The sequence below is a fragment of the Neoarius graeffei genome, chromosome 9 (genome assembly GCF_027579695.1).
Source record: "Neoarius graeffei isolate fNeoGra1 chromosome 9, fNeoGra1.pri, whole genome shotgun sequence".
Taxonomy (NCBI): domain Eukaryota; kingdom Metazoa; phylum Chordata; class Actinopteri; order Siluriformes; family Ariidae; genus Neoarius; species Neoarius graeffei.
The window spans coordinates 55,356,634-55,378,132 of record NC_083577.1 but is presented as its reverse complement, the minus strand read 5'-3'; positions in this window follow the sequence as shown (position 1 = coordinate 55,378,132).

The following is a 21,499-nucleotide window of genomic DNA, read 5'->3' as shown; positions in this document are numbered from 1 at the left end:
GATGGGCCTTCTTGATGAGGTGGTAGGTGTTGACCAGTTCTGAAGGTGTACAGAATTACTTTTAGTTGTAGACACCCACAATACATTGTAATAACCTGACTAATTGTATTTCTCCCAAAATACAGTATAAAGACATAAGTGATTCAAATCATAGCAATCTCATCAGCTTAAAGCAGATGCTTTACATACTGAAGACAAATGAACAAAGATAGTAAGTACTGTACATTCCAGCTTTCCCAGAAGAGTGGAGGTTATTATTACAGCAAATAGGGGAGTAAATCTGGTATGGGATGTTCAGAAAGCATATGAGTGTGACGGTCAGGTGTCCCACAGTTTTGGCCATATGCATATGCATTTCTACTTACTGTGAAATAAACATGCTGTTTGGTCAGTTCTTTTTTTTAAATGATTTAATACTTTGTTACAGTGACTCCCAGGTTTTTATCAACATTCCTTTACCACAGTTTAACTGGTATTGAGTTCTATTATTCCTAGATTACACTTAAGATTACTTGTCAATCACCCCTCCTTCTCCAGACTAGTGACCAAGGAAGAAGATTGGCTCCTTGCAGACACACACATACTAATTTCTCGATGCAGACACACACACACACACACACACACACACACGGCGGATGCTCCATGCTTCCTCTTACCCTCCCTTCCTTTCTACTCTATCAATGTCATGAATCAAGGTGGAAGTTTTCCCATATTGCATCCTGCCAATAGCATGAAAGGAGGGAAACAGACTAACATGGATAATATGACAGTTCATCATTCATAACAATGACATAACAATAACAGAATTAGAAGTAGACAATGGTTTTGTTGCTGCCTGTAGTTGACTTCACATCCCTACCTACTGAATGGAAATTTCCACTGGCACTACTCAGTGACACTACAGAATAGGGGCACTGGAGGATCGTATGACCACAAATTGCTAATCCTCCACAGATTGCGTTGAGTTTTTGGGTCAAAGGTTAAAGTTAACCAGGTCTTTAAATTGTGATGCATTATAATGAAATATCATGCCATCATTTTGTTGCCATGGGTCTGAGTGCAGTGTAAAATTTTAAAAGTTTTTATTATGTTCAGTACGTGTGACAAGGCAGAAGTGTCTCAGACATGACTGCATACATTGTGGGAGGAAAGAAAATGAATGTGTGTGGCTAGACTCATGTAAGCAGAGTTTAAGGGATTATTCAGGCAATTATCTAATAGTGAGTAAATGGCTGGACAGTCCCTGAAACTAATAGTGGATTAAAAGCTATTCTGTTTTACGTATGTTACGAGGATCTTGCATCTAAGGCATGTCTTCTATCCAAGCATCACAACACTGTCTGAATCTTGTGGAATCATGAAATGGAAACTAATGTATTAGTGATACACTAATGAATTTTCACATTGATCTATACACCCACATAATATTACATAAAGTTTAGTGATTCCACACAAGCCAGATGGCACAGCCTCACACCAGAGGGCTGAGAGGGAGACGGTGAGTGTGAGGCTAACGGCCTGGCAGCCAACGAAGCACTGCGCCCTGCTTGGCAGGGAGTCTGAACGCTTGTCTCGTGCCAGCACTCTCTCTGATGCCCACGGGTGCCCAAGCCCTGGCCAGGCAGCTGACACAGCTAAGTGCCGCCAAAGTCCTGACGAAGCGGAACAGCTCAACTGTCAGGGAGCATCTGACCCTGGCCATGTGCCATGTGACATGGGTTAGCCTCCCATTCATGGCCGACACAGGACAGAAAGGAAACACTTGTGCAATAATGAGGAGGAGGGGAAAGACGCCATCAATGATGGAGGAAGAAAAAGAGGAAGAGAGCATGACAGCAATGAACAGCACATGACAAAAGCACCCTATACAGCTCTTTCAGTTTTTCTTTGCCCCACCCCTCCCTCCGACTGCACTAGACACTCTAGTGCCTTTGCTTATTGAATTATGTTACAGAGCACCTGATGTAAAAAATGTAGTCTAATGAGCTGGTTCATTTGGCAGTCTAATGGCTGTTCCAGTGGCATCTCCAGGCAGACTAACACTGGCTGGAATAAAAAGTTAGTGCTGCCCACGCTTACTGCCCTTCTCCACCAAGGATCTTCTACTCCACAGCACAGAGTGATTTTAGAGTGAGTCCTTTTGTTTCGAGTAGCTTTAGAGTAAGACAGTTGCCTAGCGACTGCCCTACATTACATTGGCCTTCTGGATGAAGTGTGCTCTTGGGTTTGTGTGTATGTGAGAAAGCGAGTATGAGCCGGGGTGTTGATCAACTGAGTGCACTTTATCCAGCATGCTGGAAGTTTTGGGGTCTTATCTTTTCTAAGCGCAGTCATACTCACCACATTCTGAGGTGAAGACCCACTGGACAACACAAGTACATCACTCAGACTGAGTCAGTTACACAGAACATGACAAACACACAGCAATTACTAGGCTTGTATTATATACAAGGATTGCCTAGCTATAAAAAATCAAGTGTAAAATTTCCTCATTGTCATTATTTACAATGTGATTTGCACTTTGAACATTCTCACCTGTATTCTAACCTTTTCTCGTTTGATTTTTATAATGATGACAATTGTAAATCTAACTTACATTAAGCTACATTGATTAAGGGCCATGGAAATACACAACGGATGGATGGGTTGCCAGTCCACTGAAATATATTTTTCATTTAGTATGGTTACAAATCTGCTTCAGGAAAAAGGAGGTTGAATGCACTTAGAATTTAGACACAGGTTTTGACAACTTGTTTCATGAAGCAACTGCTTCCGTATCACTAAAGTAGACCTTGCGACGTCTCAGTGGGTTACTGTTACACACCATGAACAGGAGGCACCTGGTCTGAATCCTGGAGGGCTCCCAGAGATGTTGACTTAATACCAATCGACTCCAACCTTTTAACATTCCTGGCTTTCCTCTGACAGCTGCCATTGTGCTCTTGAACAATGCATTTAACCTGAAGTTGCTCTAGGGGTCCTTGGTAGTGTGACATATTGATATGATGGTTTATTTGAAAGCTTCATCATCCATTGTGAAGTACAACGCTTTGAGGGTTTATCTCCACAAGATTACCTATAAATTCTCATTGTCAAGAGCCCATAATGGAGAACACAGCTGATAAACGATTCAACACTCCAACATTCTTCTTGTGTAAACTTCAGCTCCTCTTTTTCTAAACCTGTATACACACAGGTTATAAAGCTGCTGCATGAAATTTGTCCATTTAGTCATGTGAACAAAATGCTTGAAAATATTTAACATATTTACAGTGGTGCTTGAAAGTTTGTGAACCCTTTAGAATTTTCTATATTTCTGCATAAATATGACCTAAAACATCATCAGATTTTCACATAAGTCCTAAAAGTAGATAAAGAAAACCCAGTTAAACAAATGAGACAAAAATATTATACTTGGTCATTTATTTATTGAGGAAAATGATCCAATGGAACATATCTGTGAGTGGCAAAAGTATATCTCATCTCATCTCATCTCATCTCATCTCATTATCTCTAGCCACTTTATCCTGTTCTACAGGGTCGCAGGCAAGCTGGAGCCTATCCCAGCTGACTACGGGCGAAAGGCGGGGTACACCCTGGACAAGTCGCCAGGTCATCACAGGGCATAGACACAGACAACCATTCACACTCACATTCACACCTACGGTCAATTTAGAGTCACCAGTTAACCTAACCTGCATGTCTTTGGACTGTGGGGGAAACCGGAGCACCTGGAGGAAACCCACGCGGACACAGGGAGAACATGCAAACTCCGCACAGAAAGGCCCTCGCCGGCCACGGGGCTCGAACCTGGACCTTCTTGCTGTGAGGCAACAGCGCTAACCACTACATCACCGTGCCGCCTCAGTTAATTTTTGAAGGTGAAATTAGAGTCAGGTGTTTTCAATCAATGGGATGACAATCAGGTGTGAGTGGGCAGCCTGTTTTATTTAAAGAACAGGGATCTGTCAAAGTCTAATCTTCACAACACATGTTTGTGGAAGTGTATCATGGCATGAACAAAGGAGATTTCTGAGGACCTCAGAAAAAGCGTTGTTGATGCTCATCAGGCTGGAAAAGGTTACAAAACCATCTCTAAAGAGTTTGGACTCCACCAATCCACAGTCAGACAGATTGTGTATAAAGGGAGGAAATTCAAGACCATTGTTACCCTCCCCAGGAGTGATTGACCAACAAAGATCACTCCAAGAGCAAGGCGTGTAATAGTCAGCAAGGTCCCAAAGGACCCCAGGGTAACTTCTAAGCAACTGAAGGCCTCTCTCACATTGGCTAATGTTAATGTTCATGAGTCCACCATCAGGAGAACACTGAACAACAATGGTGTGCATGGCAGGGTTGCAAAGCGAAAGCCACTGCTCTCCCAAAAGAACATTGTTGCTCGTCTGCAGTTTGCTAAAGATCACATGGACAAGCCAGAAGGCTATTGGAAAAATGTTTTGTGGACAGATGAGACCAAAATAGAACTTTTTGGTTTAAATGAGAAGCGTTATGTTTGGAGAAAGGAAAACACTGCATTCCAGCATAAGAACCTTATCCCAGCTGTGAAACATGGTGATGGTAGTATCATGGTTTGGGCCTGTTTTGCTGCATCTGGGCCAGGACGGCTTGCCATCATTGATGGAACAATGAATTCTGAATTATCCCAGCGAATTCTAAAGGAAAATGTCAGGACATCTGTCCATGAACTGAATCTCAAGAGAAGGTGGGTCATGCAGCAAGACAATGACCCTAAGCACACAAGTCGTTCTACCAAAGAATAGTTAAAGAAAAATAAAGTTAATGTTTTGGAATGGCCAAGTCAAAGTCCTGACCTTAATCCAATTGAAATGTTGTGGAAGGACCTGAAGTGAGCAGTTCATGTGAGGAAATCCACCAACATCCCAGAGTTGAAGCTGCTCTATATGGAGGAATGGGCTAAAATCCCTCCAAGCCGGTGTGCAGGACTGATCAACAGTTACCGCAAACGTTTAGTTGTAGTTATTGCTGCACAAGGGGGTCACACCAGATACTGAAAGCAAAGGTTCATGTACTTTTGCCACTCACAGATATGTAATATTGGATCATTTTCTTCAATAAATAAATGACCAAGTATAATATTTTTGTCTCATTTGTTTAACTGGGTTCTCTTTATCTACTTTTAGGACTTGTGTGAAAATCTGATGATATTTTAGGCCTTATTTATGCAGAAATATAGAAAATTCTAAAGGGTTCACAAACTTTCAAGAACCACTGTAGATCCTGAGTATAGTGCTTTTTTTTTTTTGCTTTTTTTTTGCATGGCAACACAAATTAAACATCTAATTAGGATATTTTAGGATGTGGTGTAATGGATGGTGTTATTTGAAATCTACAAGACTCTTGTCAGGTCTAAAGGTGGGATACCCGGATCGCAGTTTATTTAACTATTGAGAACCTGCAATGCAGCAGTATGAAAGCTGGCATTTCAAGTCTAGTGTGCAGACCTTTTCTTTTAACGTTACATTTTTTTCAGAGTAAACTTTAAAACCCAGGTGGTTCTTGGACTACTATGATATTACTGTACATATTACTAGTATTACTATGACATTTTACAGTTTTCATGAAGGTACAGGTTTCTGCTTGATAAGATGTTGGTTTCTAACTCCATTATGTGTTCTTCGAAATGAGGTCTCAAATGCAAAATATTTGAAACTCGAGTCCTAATGAGGAAGGGGAAAGAGAGACGGGGATTTCAGGGGGTTGAAGTGCGACAGCCTCTCTTATTCCCTCTCTCTCACTTTCTCTGACCCTGCCTGAGGATCAAATCTGCTTCTCAAATATATTTAATAATGTTGTGCGACAGTGCGACCAGCCAACTTAACGTGTGCACTTTCTTAGTGCTCTCAGAGTCCTCTTAAGGCACCACTTCCTTGGCAGCGCTGAATAAGCCTTAAAAAATGTAACATGGCTGAGTCATACTTCCTAGTGGATATGACAATGCTTCCTCTACAAAGCTGAACTGCCCTCCCCTCCCTACACTTAAAAATGTTAAAGGGACGGAGCATGGAAGAAGTGAGCAACAAGAGCCCTTAGACGCATAGTTAAACTATTGCTGGCAAAACTAGTTGGCAGGCAGAAGGACAGCAAGCCACTCCAGGGTGAGTCAAATCAAACATGAATCATAGATCAGGTGAAGGTGCATTGTGTTAGATGAACATGTGCAACATCAAGCTAGATTGCTGGATCAATAAAAGAAGTAATAGTTCACTTTTGTTCTGCAGTGACTATAATAAGAAACATGGCTGCCTGATAAGACAGAGAAATCATTTGAGTAATAATTTAACTGTAAAGCAGCACAGAGTGGAAAGTTCTACTCATGGTTTGTGGTGGATGAACAAACACAGTCTTGCGTTGGACACATACACACACCTTTGTCAAATGTAGGGTAATATTTGACAAGCGTCACTTGTTAACAGCCATATTTTTCAATCTTGGTTTTGTTGACATGCAAAGGCAAACCATTAAAGACAATGGTACATGTCCACAGAGTGACGCTGGCACAGGGGACAAGTCTTCACTGGATCGACCCATTGATGTCAATTCAGTCATAACTGAACTAACATCCAGTGGAAAACACGTCACAAGCACAGGTTGATTGTATTTAACAAGAAGAATGGAAACAAGCACAGCACCCACTGTTCCTCTCACACAGTTATATTTCTCTCGCTCTCTCAATCTTATTGTGTCTCTCTTTCAGAGTTGTACTACTATTTCACCTGAAAAGTTTGTGCTTCACATCACAGTGCTGATTAAAAAGACACTTAATATGACCTCTACAAAAAATGGTCTCCATATGAAAAAAAAAAGCCTATAAATGAACTTTTGGGAACATCATGGAGTGAGTGAGTGAGAGATGAGTCATGGGCAAAGATATAGTAGGAAAGCTACAATCTAGATTTCACTTTCTCGTTTCCCCCAGTAAGCCCTTCAGCAACAGACATCTCCACAAGGAGGGCTGGAGCAGAGCAGCTCTATGGGTTTCAGGGTGGAACTGGAGTGGGTGAGAACATGCCGCAAGCTAAAGAGATTCTAAAGACATTCTGTCACCATGCCAACATTGCCACACTGATTCATCTCTCACACACAAACACCTCTGCCGTAAACCTTCTACAGATCCCATTATTTAACATGTGGTATGAACCCTTAGCCTTTATAGCCTGTCGGAGATTCCAAACAACTTACACACTGTCCGTTTCATGGCTATTTCCTCCCTATCATGGACATTCAAGATTACCGAACACAAGGGTAGGACTACAAGGTACATTATTCCTCATAATTCTTTTTAACAATGTGAGTTTAGGGTTTGATTTACACTTTTTTTTTTTTTGGTCCCAGACTGAAATGGTGTGACTTTTCACCTAGTAAATTTTCACACTGATTGTTTTGTACAAATGACAAATCAGAAAATTATGACTCAGTTATTCAATTTATCACTAGGCTATTATTCATTATATTAACTGAGACATTATACATCTGGCATTTAATAAATATATTACTGATAATTTCAATAATTAAACAATCTTGTCCACATTCTCAAAAACATCATATTTATTTATTCATCATTTATTCAGTAATAAATGTAGAGTAGAATAAGCAATTAGGCTACACCGTGCTATCAGATAGTACACAGTTTCCAGAAAAACAGATCAGTGTTCATAAATGGTGTTGAAAATCAACACTTACAGAAAAGAATCATAACTTCATATAAAGGTGAGCTATAAATATGTGAATTTGCCTGGTCAAGGAGCAAAATTATTAGGTCTATCATTAACCATTCCAAGGAGCACTGAAGTGACAGTGAGGAAGCTGGGTCAGTGTGTGTGTGTGTGTGTGTGTGTGTGTGTGTGTGTATACTATAGAGTTGTGGTTTTCCAACAGTGCCATCGCGTGGTTGTGATGTCAAACACTCTGAGGGGGTTGATATGTGAAGCTTACAAGTGATTTCTGTCTCATGTTGCTTTGAAGGCAGATGTGTTGGGATCCTTAAGGCATTACTCACTTGACCTCTCAGCTCCAATAAGCAACAACACTCTGGTTTTCACCTTGTTTTACTCAGACAGCGCATGTGTGTGAGTGTGTTTTGGCTAAAAGCGCAGTATAATCCATCGTTTCCTGTGAGTCAGCTCTTCAGCGCGGACACTCACCCGGACTGGTATTTGGGGGAATTCTGTCCTCTGTAACGGCTCGGATCTTAACACTGTTTACAAAGCTGCCAGATGCCAGTTATTCCCCGTATCCGATATAAAACAGCCAAAACACACAGCCAAACGCCCTGCGGCATCCACACACACAACTTTGTTTACACTGGAGTGTTATTTAACCTGTGGGTGTCAGTTAGCCTATTAGCCCAGCGGTCGCTTCACTCAATGAGATTTCCTTGAGTCACTCAGTCAATAAAGTTGGCTTCCTCCATCCAGACCCTGTACCTTCACCAAAGCACAACAGGCCAGTGATTAATCTCTGGTGACTCATAAGCCTCGGGAGTATTTTTATAGTGCATACAGAGTGTATACAGTACTGTGCAAAAGTATTAAGCAACCTATTGTTTCGTACAAATTTTGTGATAGATTTTTGGTTTATAACTTACATGGTCGAGTCAGTACTAAAACATTTTAGATTTCCAGACATTAGTTTTCCAGCAGGGACAGCACAGTGGTGTAGTGGTTAGCGCTGTCACCTCACAGCAAGAAGGTCCGGGTTAGAGCCCCGTGGCCACCGAGGGCCTTTCTGTGCGGAGTTTGCATGTTCTCCCCGTGTCCGCGTGGGTTTTCTCCGGGTGCTCCGGTTTCCCCCACAGTCCAAAGACATGCAGGTTAGGTTAACTGGTGACTCTAAATTGACCGTAGGTGTGAATGTGAGTGTGAATGGTTGTCTGTGTCTATGTGTCAGCCCTGTGATGACCTGGCGACTTGTCCAGGGTGTACCCCGCCTTTCGCCCGTAGTCAGCTGGGATAGGCTTCAGCTTGCCTGCGACCCTGTAGAACAGGATAAAGTGGCTAGGGATAATGAGATGAGATGAGTTTTCCAGCACAAAATTTATGCTACAGAAAAATGTTTGTATGTCAGTAAAGAAAGCAGCATATAAGAGACCACTTCCATCCATCCATCCATCCATTCATCCATCCATTATCTACACCACTTACCTATCAGGGTCTCAGGGGAAGCTGGAGTGATCCCAGCTCACTTCAGGCAAGAGCAGAGCGGGTAAGAGACCACTTTTCAGACAAAAAAAAGATAGCAATGATAGCAGCTGGGTTTTGCTGCAAAAATGTGACAGTCAAAGTCTCCAGAAGAACTGTGGCTGCTTCTGTGAGATCTCATCTCATCTCATTATCTCTAGCCGCTTTATCCTTCTATAGGGTCGCAGGCAAGCTGGAGCCTATCCCAGCTGACTACGGGCGAAAGGCGGGGTACACCCTGGACAAGTCGCCAGGTCATCACAGGGCTGACACACAGACAACCATTCACACTCACATTCACACCTACGGTCAATTTAGAGTCACCAGTTAACCTAACCTGCATGTCTTTGGACTGTGGGGGAAACCGGAGCACCCGGAGGAAACCCACGCGGACACGGGGAGAACATGCAAACTCCACACAGAAAGGCCCTCGCCGGCCCCGGGGCTCGAATCCAGGACCTTCTTGCTGTGAGGCGACAGCGCTAACCACTACACCACCGTGCCGCCCGCTTCTGTGAGATGTTCAGTAAAATGTACTGGCTACTAGCTTGCACTTGTTTTTCCCTGCTTCCAAAACAACAACTTTAAGAGCTGAATGTTCACGTGCTGTCTGATATATCACAGCCCTTTGGAGGTGCCATTGTTATGAGATAAACAATGTTATTCACTTCACCTGTTTTAATGTAATGGTTGATCGGTATAATAGCTATAATATTAGATATATATTAATATTGATCACTACTGAATTGATTTACTACTGCTGTACTACTGATTTCTGGCAGCATTTACCAGCTGGCAGAGAGGGTTTAACAGTTTGAGCAGCTCAGGCTGTGTTCTGGCAGTTGGTAGCTGGACAGTCTCAGCTGGGTATATCGTGGGGCACCAAATCTCTGCTGTTTTTAATCCTTATTTAAATCTAAACTCGTCAACAGGATTGCTACTAAATTCTGGAGTTGTTAATTGATTAAATTCACATTAATTCATAAGTGGGGATAGTGAATGGAGAGTGAGTGAGTGAGTGAGTGAGTGAGTGAGTGAGTGAGTGAGTGAGTGAGGGAGGGTAATGTGTAAACAGGAAGCACCCCAAAAAATTTGCATGCAAACCTGAGTGACAAAGTTCACAGAACTAAAGTTAAAGATAGAATTTTTAATGAATAAAAATACTCCTAATGTTCTGATGGATTGTGCTTGGATGCATTATACAGTTGTGGTCAGAAGTTTACATACAGTGACATGAATGTCATCTTGAATATGAATGTCATGGCAATATTTGGGCTTTCAGTAATTTCTTTGAACTGTTCTTTTTCTGTGGCAGAATTATTGTACAGCATACATCTTTAATTAAAAAAAACACTAGAATTTGGTGCACAAGTTTTAATTTTCTTTGGGTTTTCTGAAATCAACATGGTCAAAATTATACATACAGGGTCAAAAATTTACATACGCTCACTTAAATTATTAATTCAGAGGTGATGAAACTAACAAAATGTCTATCTTGCCAAGGTCTCTTAACTTCCTGTTAGTGATCATGATTGACGACAGTTGGTAGCTTCTCTGTGCTTTCATAAAAAGGGTTTGTTTACAGCACTCATTGGATTGACCAACACACAGTAAAATGGGAAAGTCCAAGGAGCTCAGTGCAGATCTGAGAAAGAGGATCACAGATATACACAACTCCGGAATGTCTCTTGGAGCCATTTCTAAACAACTGCAAATTCCAAGATCAGTTCAAACAATTGTATCCAAGTTATTGTGAGGTGTAGTCACTTTGCTTCAAGAAAATCCAAACTGTCACCCTCAGCTGAAAGGAAATTGGTTCGGATAGTCAGGAACAACCTGGGAACCACCATGGCACAGCCCTGCCATGAACTGGAAGCTGATAGATCACTGTCTACAGTTCAGATCACCATGGACTAAGAGGCTGCTATCCAAGAAATAACCCTCTGCTCCAAAATTGCCACCTTCAAGCTTAACTAAAGTTTGAAGATGACCACACAGACAAAGAAAAAGCCTTCTGGAGGATAGCTGTATGGTCAGATGAGACAAAGATTGAGTTGTTTGGCCACAATGACCACCACAGAGGGACACTGGACCAACTGATGGTGGTGGTAGGATCATCATGCTCTGGGGCTGTTTTGCTGCCAATGGAACTGGTTCATTGCACAAAATGGATGGAATAATGAAGAAGGAGGACTACCTTAGAGTTCTTCAGCATAAACCATCAGAAACTTGAACACGACTTGGGAGTTACAACAGGACAATGAACCCAAACGCACATCGGAGCTGGTTGTGGACGATAAAGCAGGCTAACATTAAGCTTAAAACAAATCCTGACTTCAACCCGATTGAAAATATATGGACTGTGCTTATAAGTCGAGTCCATGCCAAGAAAAAAAAATTTAATTGAACTCTACCAATTCTACCATGAAGAGTCATGAAATATCCAACCAGAATTCTGCCAGAAGCTTGTTCATGGTCAACAAAAATGTTTGGTCAAGGTTCGAAGAAACATTTTACCGAAATATTAGGTGTGCTGTATGTATATTTTTGACCCTGTATGTATAATTTTTACCCTGTGTTGATTTCAGAAAACCCAAAGAAAATGAAAAACTTGTGCACCAAATTCGTGGGTTTTTTTTTTTAAGATTTGCTGTACACTGCCACAGAAAAGAACAGTTCAAAGAAATTACTGAAAGCCCAAATATTGCCATGACATTCATGTCACTGTATGTAAACTTCTGACCACAGCTATATGTTTCAGGGTTTTGTTTGTTTGTTTGTTTGTTTGTTTGTTTGTTTGTTTGTTTGTTTTTATGCATGTTTGTTTGTTTGTTTGTTTGTTTGTTTGTTTGTTTTTAGGTCAACATGCTTTTGGTTTTCTGGAACATATGAAATGGGGGAAGTGTGCATTTATGAATGTTGCGAAAGTCCATACAGTTACTGAGTCATTGTCTTGTAACAGCATTTTTACTGTTTTATGTTTGTCCAGCCAAATTAGCTGGCTAGCTCAGAGCCAATGATTCCCAGACACACAGAAATGTCTATTTTATATACCTGCAAGTTCTTATAGGACAACAATTTCTGGGTTTGTTTTTTAAAGGCATCTAGCACTCTGATGCTGATTCTCTGCTGTACTTTGAGTTAATCTGAATAGAAATCAAGGACAATTTAAGGTACATATAGAAATCAAAATCAAAACATACTGTAAAATAAGCCTTTTTCCAATCACAAGTCATATAAATTGTATTATATATATATATATATATATATATATATATATATATATATATATATATATATATATATATAATTTTTTTTTAAATCTTATTGGGAGAAAAGACATTAAACTCTCAGTTTTATAGTTTTAAGTATTTAATCTTAGATTTTTAAATAAAATATATGCAAACAAATTTTTAAAAAAATATATTTCTAGTTTTCAAAACAATTCAGTCTATATACAGTATCTGTCAAAAGTTTGGACACCCCTGCTCATTCATAAGTTTTACTGTATTGTGATTACTTTCTACATTGTAGAACAATAATGAAGACAAAACTATGAAACATATGGAACAGATGGAATTATGTGGTAAATAAGTGTTAAAAAAGCAAAATACAACCCCGATTCCAAAAAAGTTGGGACAAAGTACAAATTATAAATAAAAACGGAATGCAATGATGTGGAAGTTTCAAAATTCCATATTTTATTCAGAATAGAACATAGATGACATATCAAATGTTTAAACTGAGAAAATGTATCATTTAAAGAGAAAAATTAGGTGATTTTAAATTTCATGACAACAACACATCTCAAAAAAGTTGGGACAAGGCCATGTTTACCACTGTAAGACATCCCCTTTTCTCTTTACAACAGTCTGTAAACGTCTGGGGACTGAGGAGACAAGTTGCTCAAGTTTAGGGATAGGAATGTTAACCCATTCTTGTCTAATGTAGGATTCTAGTTGCTCAACTGTCTTAGGTCTTTTTTGTCGTATCTTCCGTTTTATGATGCGCCAAATGTTTTCTATGGGTGAAAGATCTGGACTGCAGGCTGGCCAGTTCAGTACCCGGACCCTTCTTCTACACAGCCATGATGCTGTAATTGATGCAGTATGTGGTTTGGCATTGTCATGTTGGAAAATGCAAGGTCTTCCCTGAAAGAGACGTTGTCTGGATGGGAGCATATGTTGCTCTAGAACCTGGATATACCTTTCAGCATTGATGGTGTCTTTCCAGATGTGTAAGCTGCCCATGCCACACGCACTAATGCAACCCCATACCATCAGAGATGCAGGCTTCTGAACTGAGCGCTGATAACAACTTGGGTCGTCCTTCTCCTCTTTAGTTCAAATGACACGGCGTCCCTGATTTCCATAAAGAACTTCAAATTTTGATTCGTCTGACCACAGAACAGTTTTCCACTTTGCCACAGTCCATTTTAAATGAGCCTTGGCCCAGAGAAGACGTCTGCACTTCTGGATCATGTTTAGATATGGCTTCTTCTTTGAACTATAGAGTTTTAGCTAGCAACGGCGGCTGGCACGGTGAATTGTGTTCACAGATAATGTTCTCTGGAAATATTCCTGAGCCCATTTTGTGATTTCCAATACAGAAGCATGCCTGTATGTGATGCAGTGCCGTCTAAGGGCCTGATGATCATGGGCACCCAGTATGGTTTTCCGGCCTTGACCCTTACGCACAGAGATTCTTCCAGATTCTCTGAATCTTTTGATGATGATATGCACTGTAGATGATGATATGTTCAAACTCTTTGCAATTTTACACTGTCGAACTCCTTTCTGATACTGCTCCACTATTTGTCGGTGCAGAATTAGGGGGATTGGTGATCCTCTTCCCATCTTTACTTCTGAGAGCCGCTGCCACTCCAAGATGCTCTTTTTATACCCAGTCATGTTAATGACCTATTGCCATTTGACCTAATGAGTTGCAATTTGGTTCTCCAGCTGTTCCTCTTTTGTACCATTAACTTTTCCAGCCTCTTATTGCCCCTGTTCCAGCTTTTTTGAGATGTGTTGCTGTCATGAAATTTCAAATGAGCCAATATTTGGCATGAAATTTCAAAATGTCTCACTTTCGACATTTGATATGTTGTCTATGTTCTATTGTGAATACAATATCAGTTTTTGAGATTTGTAAATTACTGCATTCTGTTTGTATTTACAATTTGTACTTTGTCCCAACTTTTTTGGAATCGGGGTTGTATGTTTCATATTTTAGATTCTTCAAAGCAGTCAGCATTTATCTTGATGATGCTTTGCTGTTGGCATTATCTTAACCAGCTTCATGAGGTAGTCACCTGGAATACTTTTCAATTAACAGCTGTGCCTCGTTAAAAGTTAATTACTGCAATTTCTTGCCTTTTTAAATGTGCTTCAGATCAAATAGTAAATAGTAAATAATAAAAATACAGTAAATAGCCCTGTTCCACAACTGTAGTAATCCACATTATGTCAAGAACCACTCAACTAAGTAAAGAGAAACAACATCCATCATTACTTTAAGACATGAAGTGTCTTTTAATTAATAAAAATAAAGAAAAACCACTAAAGGTGTGTCCAAACTTTGACTGGTACTGTGTATGTATCCCCTTTGGACACAAGGGAAAATGCAATGGAACTTCATGTGTACAATTGTACACATTATGTCCGAAGGGGGTATACTGTGTGTGTATGTGTATATTGGTGCTTGAAAGTTTGTGAATCCTTTAGAATTTTCTATATTTCTGCATAAATATGACCTAAAACAACATCAGATTTTCTCACAAGTCCTAAAAGTAGATAAAGAGAACCCAGTTAAACAAATGAGACAAAAATATTATACTTGGTCATTTATTTATTGAGGAAAATGATCCAATATTGCATATCTGTGAGTGGCAAAAGTATGTGACCCTTTGCTTTCAGTATCTGGTGTGACCCCCTTGTGCAGCAATAACTGCAGCTAAAGTTTGCAGTAACTGTTGATCAGTCCTGCACACCGGCTTGGAGGAATTTTAGCCCATTCCTCCGTACAGAACAGCTTCAACTCTGGGATGTTGGTGCGCTTCCTCATATGGACTGCTCGCTTCAGGTCCTTCCACAACATTTTGATTGGATTAAGGTCAGGACTTTGACTCGGCCATTCCAAAACATTAACTTTATTCTTCTTTAAATATTCTTTGGTAGAACAACTTGTGTGCTTAGGGTCGTTGTCTTGCTGCATGACCCACCTTCTCTTGAGATTCAAGGCAAGGCAAGGCAAGGCAAGTTTATTTATATAGCACATTTCATACACATTGGCAGTTCAATGTGCTTTACAGAAGTAAAAGCAAAACAGTAAACAATAGAGAATAAAATTACATAAAATAAATGGGAAGAAATATAATAAGAATTAAACAATAGTAGAAATAAAATAATAAAATGAAGTAGAAGTTCAAATAGGGAGAAAAAAAACCCAGCAGAATAAAATAGAATAAAAGTTAAGTAAAATTTGAAACATGCAGAGACTGTAAAAGTACAGATTATAAAACATGTAAAGAAGACAATATTAATTATTTAACAGAAAGCATATGAAAACAGCTTGGTCTTTAACCTAGACTTGAAGCTGCCAACAGCAGGAGCATTTTTAATGTCCTCTGGCAGTTGGTTCCATAGCAGCACTGCATAGTAGCTAAAAGCTGCTTCACCATACTTTGTTTTAACAACAGGTTTTAATAGTAAATTTTTCTGTTGCGATCTGGTAGATCTGATAGATTCAGTTCATGGACAGATGTCTTGACATTTTTCCTTTAGAATTTGCTGGTATAATTCAGAATTCATTGTTCCATCAATGATGGCAAGTCATCCTGGCCCAGATGCAGCAAAACAGGCCCAAACCATGATACTACCTCCACCATGTTTCACAGATGGGATAAGGTTCTTATACTGGAATGCAGTGTTTTCCTTTCTCCAAACATAACTATAACATTTTGCTATAATGGATTTAATGGTGCTCCTTGGGATATTCAAAGTTTAGGATATTTTTTTAGAACCCAACCCTGATCTATACTTCTCCACAACTTTGTCTCTGACCTGTTTGGAGCGCTCCTTGGTTTTCATGTTGCTTGCTTAGTAGTGTTGCAGAGTCAGGGTCCTTCCAGAACAGGTTGATTTATATAGACATCATGTGCCAGATCATGTGACACTTTGATTACACACAGGTGGATATTAATCAACTAATTATGTGACTTATGAAGTGAATTGGTTGGAGCAGCTCTTATTTAGGGGTTTCATATGAAAGGGGGTGAATACCTATGCACACTGCAGATTTCTGTTTTTTTTCATCTTAATTGTTGTTTGTGTCACAGTAATAAAAAAAAAGTGCACTTAAAGTGTTAGGCATGTTGTGTAAATCAAATGGTGCTAACCCTCCAAAAATCCATTTTAATTCCAGCTTGTAATGCGACAAAACAGGACAAACACGAAGGGGGGTGAATACTTTTGCAAGGTCCTGTATATCCCAGATTTGTTTTCACACAAATAAAACTATCAGGGGGCGGCACGGTGGTGTAGTGGTTAGCACTGTTGCCTCACAGCAAGAAGGTCCGGGTTCGAGCCCCGTGGCCGGCAAGGGCCTTTCTGTGTGGAGTTTGCATGTTCGCCCCGTGTCCGTGTGGGTTTCCTCCGGGTGCTCCGGTTTCCCCCACAGTCCAAAGACATGCAGGTTAGGTTAACTGGTGACTCTAAATTGACCGTAGGTGTGAATGTGAGTGTGAATGGTTGTCTGTGTCTATGTGTCAGCCCTGTGATGACCTGGCGACTTGTCCAGGGTGTACCCCGCCTTTCGCCCGTAGTCAGCTGGGATAGGCTCCAGCTTGCCTGCGACCCTGTAGAACAGGATAAAGCGGCTAGAGATAATGAGATGAGAAAACTATCAGGTGTTGCATTACAATACTACTTACATTTTTTTTCCTCCTCAAGTGGTAAGTAAACATCATGGATCTATCTTGATGATCTAATGTGTAGATAATGGAACCAAACATAGTTAGTAAAAGTTAAAAAAAAAAAAGTCCCACTTGTCATTTACCCTCCTGCCAATAAATCCTCCAGACTGTGTTTCTGTGCCCCTCATAAACAAGACGCTGTTGAATCCAGTACAGTCCTCTTATTGCTCTATTAGTCTTTACTTGGAATAAATGCGTAACATTTGAAGTAGACGGCTTCTTAAAATTAATGCATTTCCTCTTTGGTGGTTTGATGACTTGTCCTGGGAAACTTCCGTACATAATTACCTCCTGTATATTTATTTCCTACCTTTAAATAACCCAATGTGTTTACACAAGGCCAGCATATATGTGAATCAGGGCGGCTTTAGAAAAAAAAAATACATACTCAGAGCTCTATGAATCACCCGAATGACTAACAGGTTTGGAATATGTCATTTACTGTTGTAACGCACTCACCCAGATCGACCTCTAGTGGCCAGACTGTGTAATTACACAGAGCTGTTTCCTGTACACCTCCGGCTTAATCACAGAGAAACATGTGGTTAGGAGTTGTGCTGATGATTCAGACCAGCTCAAAGTGCATGCTGTTTTCCCTCCTCCAAACACATTCTTAAATCCTTAGTAATTCAGTTCAGTTCAACTCAACAAGCTTTATTGGCATGATCATATATATATATATATATATATATATATATATATATATATATATATATATATATATATATATATATATATGTGCAGTTTTGCCGAAGCATTACAGGAAAGATAAGAAATGTTATTAATGAACATATTGATTATAGCATTGAGCATCCATAAAGAAACATGGAGATGAGTGAATAGAAATTAAGTGAACACAAACAGTGGCAATCTTAAAGAAGTAAAATAATAATAATTATTATTATTATTGGCGGCACGGTGGTGTAGTGGTTAGCGCTGTCGCCTCACAGCAAGAAGGTCCTGGGTTCGAGCCCCGGGGCCAGCGAGGGCCTTTCTGTGCGGAGTTTGCATGTTCTCCCCGTGTCCGTGTGGGTTTCCTCCGGGTGCTCTGGTTTCCCCCACAGTCCAAAGACATGCAGGTTAGGTTAACTGGTGACTCTAAATTGACTGTGAATGGTTGTCTGTGTCTATGTGTCAGCCCTGTGATGACCTGGCGACTTGTCCAGGGTGTACCCCGCCTTTCACCCGTAGTCAGCTGGGATAGGCTCCAGCTTGCCTGCGACCCTGTAGAAGGATAAAGCGGCTAGAGATAATGAGATGAGATTATTATTATTATTATTATTATTAATAGGGCGGCACGGTGGTGTAGTGGTTAACGCTGTCGCCTCACAGCAAGAAGGTTCTGGGTTTGAGCCCAGCGGCTGGCGAGGGCCTTTCTGTGAGGAATTTGCATGTTCTCCCCGTGTCTGCGTGGGTTTCCTCCGGGTGCTCCGGTTTCCCCCACAGTCCAAAGACATGCAGGTTAGGTTAACTGGTGACTCTAAATTGACCGTAGGTGTGAATGTGAGTGTGAATGGTTGTCTGTGTCTCTGTGTCAGTCCTGCGATGACCTGGCGACTTGTCCAGGGTGTACCCCGCCTCTTACCCATAGTCAGCTGGGATAGGCTCCAGCTTGCCTGCAACCCTGTAGGACAGGATAAGTGGCGACAGATAATGGATGGATTATTAATAATAATAATAATAGCAACAGTAATAAATAAAATAGAACAGAAGACAAACAGGGCTGTGTGTTGCTCAGGAGGGAGAACTGGGGGTTGTCTCATCTTATCTCATTATCTGTAGCTGCTTTATCCTGTTCTACAGGGTCGCAGGCAACCTGGAGCCTATCCCAGCTGACTACGGGCGAAAGGCGGGGTACACCCTGGACAAGTCACCAGGTCATCACAGGGCTGACACATAGACACAGACAACCATTCACACTCACATTCACACCTACGGTCAATTTAGAGCCACCAGTTAACTTAACCTGCATGTCTTTGGACTGTGGGGGAAACTGGAGCACCCGGAGGAAACCCACGCGGACACGGGGAGAACATGCAAACTCCACACAGAAAGGCCCTCGCCGGCCACGAACCCGGATCTTCTTGCTGTGAGGAGACAGCGCTAACCACTACACCCACTGTGCCGCCCTCATTTTGATGTTGCAAAATGTCACTAACTTGTTCATTCCATGCCTAGAAGACTTGGTGCTGTCATTAAAAATCATGGAGTCCATACAAAGTACTAGATGTAGTAGTTTTTGTTGTGGGGTGTACTCATTTTTGCACCACCCTAATTTGAGTAAAACTGAAAAAATGTGTAATCTAAGTTATATTATTAACTTTCATGTTCTAAGTTAAACAGATGTTATATTAAACTTTGTCTTGTCAACATTTTGGAAATTGTGTTCATTGAGATATCGTTTAAAATGTTACTTTTCAAAGGGGGTGGACTCATTTACGCTGAGCATTGTAGCTACACTTAGATACCACTTTGATGCACCTGTACCTGTAGTTGGATATGATCATTTCAGCATGCTGTGTCCTGAAGTTTTAAATGTGACTTTAATTAAGCACACGTGGAATCATATGAAAAATACACTAAATAGCCAAAGGTTTGTAGACATCTGACTATCACACCCACATTTGGTTCTTCCTCAAACTGTTGTCACAAAGTTGGAAGCACACAACTGTATAAGATGTATTTGTATGCCTTAAAAATTCAGTTTTCCTTCACTAGAAGTAAGGGTTTGAGCCCAGACTTGTTCTAACATGACAATGCCCTGTGCACAAACTGAGCTCTATGAAGACATGGTTTGCCAAGGCTGGTGTAAAAGAACTCAAGTGTTCTACACAGAACCCTGACCTCAACCATACTGAACACCTCTGGGATGAACTGGAATGCCAACTGCCACCCAGGCTTCCTCCCTCAACATCCATACTCAGCCTCAATAATGCTTTTGTGGCTGAAGGAGCACAAATCACCACAGCTCCAAAATCTAGCAGAAAACCTTCACAGAAGAGTGAACATTATTATAACAGCATCCATCCATCCATTTTGGCATATCACTACAGTGACATGACCGCTCTGACGGCTTCAGCCATCAAAGTGTCTCGGGAACATTATAGTCATGGTTTCCCATTGCCTTCTACTGGATTATTATCCAGGTTTTCTCCCCTCAATGATTCACACTCACATTCACACCTATGGACAATTTAGAACCACCAATCAGCCTAACCTGCATGTCTTTGGACTGTGGGAGAAACTGGAGCACCCAGAGGAAACCCGCACAGACATGGAGAGAACATGCAAACTCCACACAGAAAGGCCCCGTTGGCCGCTGGGCTCAAACCCAGAACCTTCTTGCTGTGAGATGACAGTGCTTTCCACTTACACCACTGTGCCGCCATTATAACAGCACAGGGGGAATAAATCTGGAAAGGTACATTCAAAAACAACTATGGATGTGATGGTCAGGTGTCTACAAACTTTTGGTAATATAGTGTATATGATTACATGCAGATGAATTAATCATGATTGAAAATCTCATCTCATCTCATTATCTGTAGCCACTTTATCCTGTTCTACAGGGTCGCAGGCAAGCTGGAGCCTACCCCAGCTGACTATGGGCGAAAAGCGGGGTACACCCTGGACAAGTCGCCAGGTCATCACAGGGCTGACACATAGACACAGACAACCATTCACACTCACATTCACACCTACGGTCAATTTAGAGTCACCGGTTAACCTAACCTGCATGTCTTTGGACTGTGGGGGAAACCAGAGCACCCGGAGGAAACCCATGCGGACACGGGGAGAACATGCAAACTCCACACAGAAAGGCCCTCACCGGCCACGGGGCTCGAACCCGGACTTTCTTGCTGTGAGGCGACAGCGCTAACCACTACACCACCGTGCCGCCTGATTGAAAATCCCATATGAAAATAAAGGAATCCTGTGGGGGGAAAAATCTTAAATGAAGAAACTGAATCGTGGCAAAACGAAATATACACTCCATGTAATAAAGTAATGTAAAAATCTAATAAGTGTAAGAGATATCATCTGTTTCATTCATTCATCTTTAGTAACCAATATACCTTGGCCAGGGTCATGGTGGAGCTGGAGCATAGCCCAGGAACATGGGACATAAGACAGGAATACACCCTGGATGGGCTAGTGGAGCCAATCCATCTACTGCAATATTTTTGGGAGGTGGCAGGAAACCTATGTGGATACAGGGTGAACCAAAACACCACACACACAGTCATGCTGGGATTAGGCAACACAATATTTTTGTCTTTCACAATGGTCACCAACTCAGCTTCGG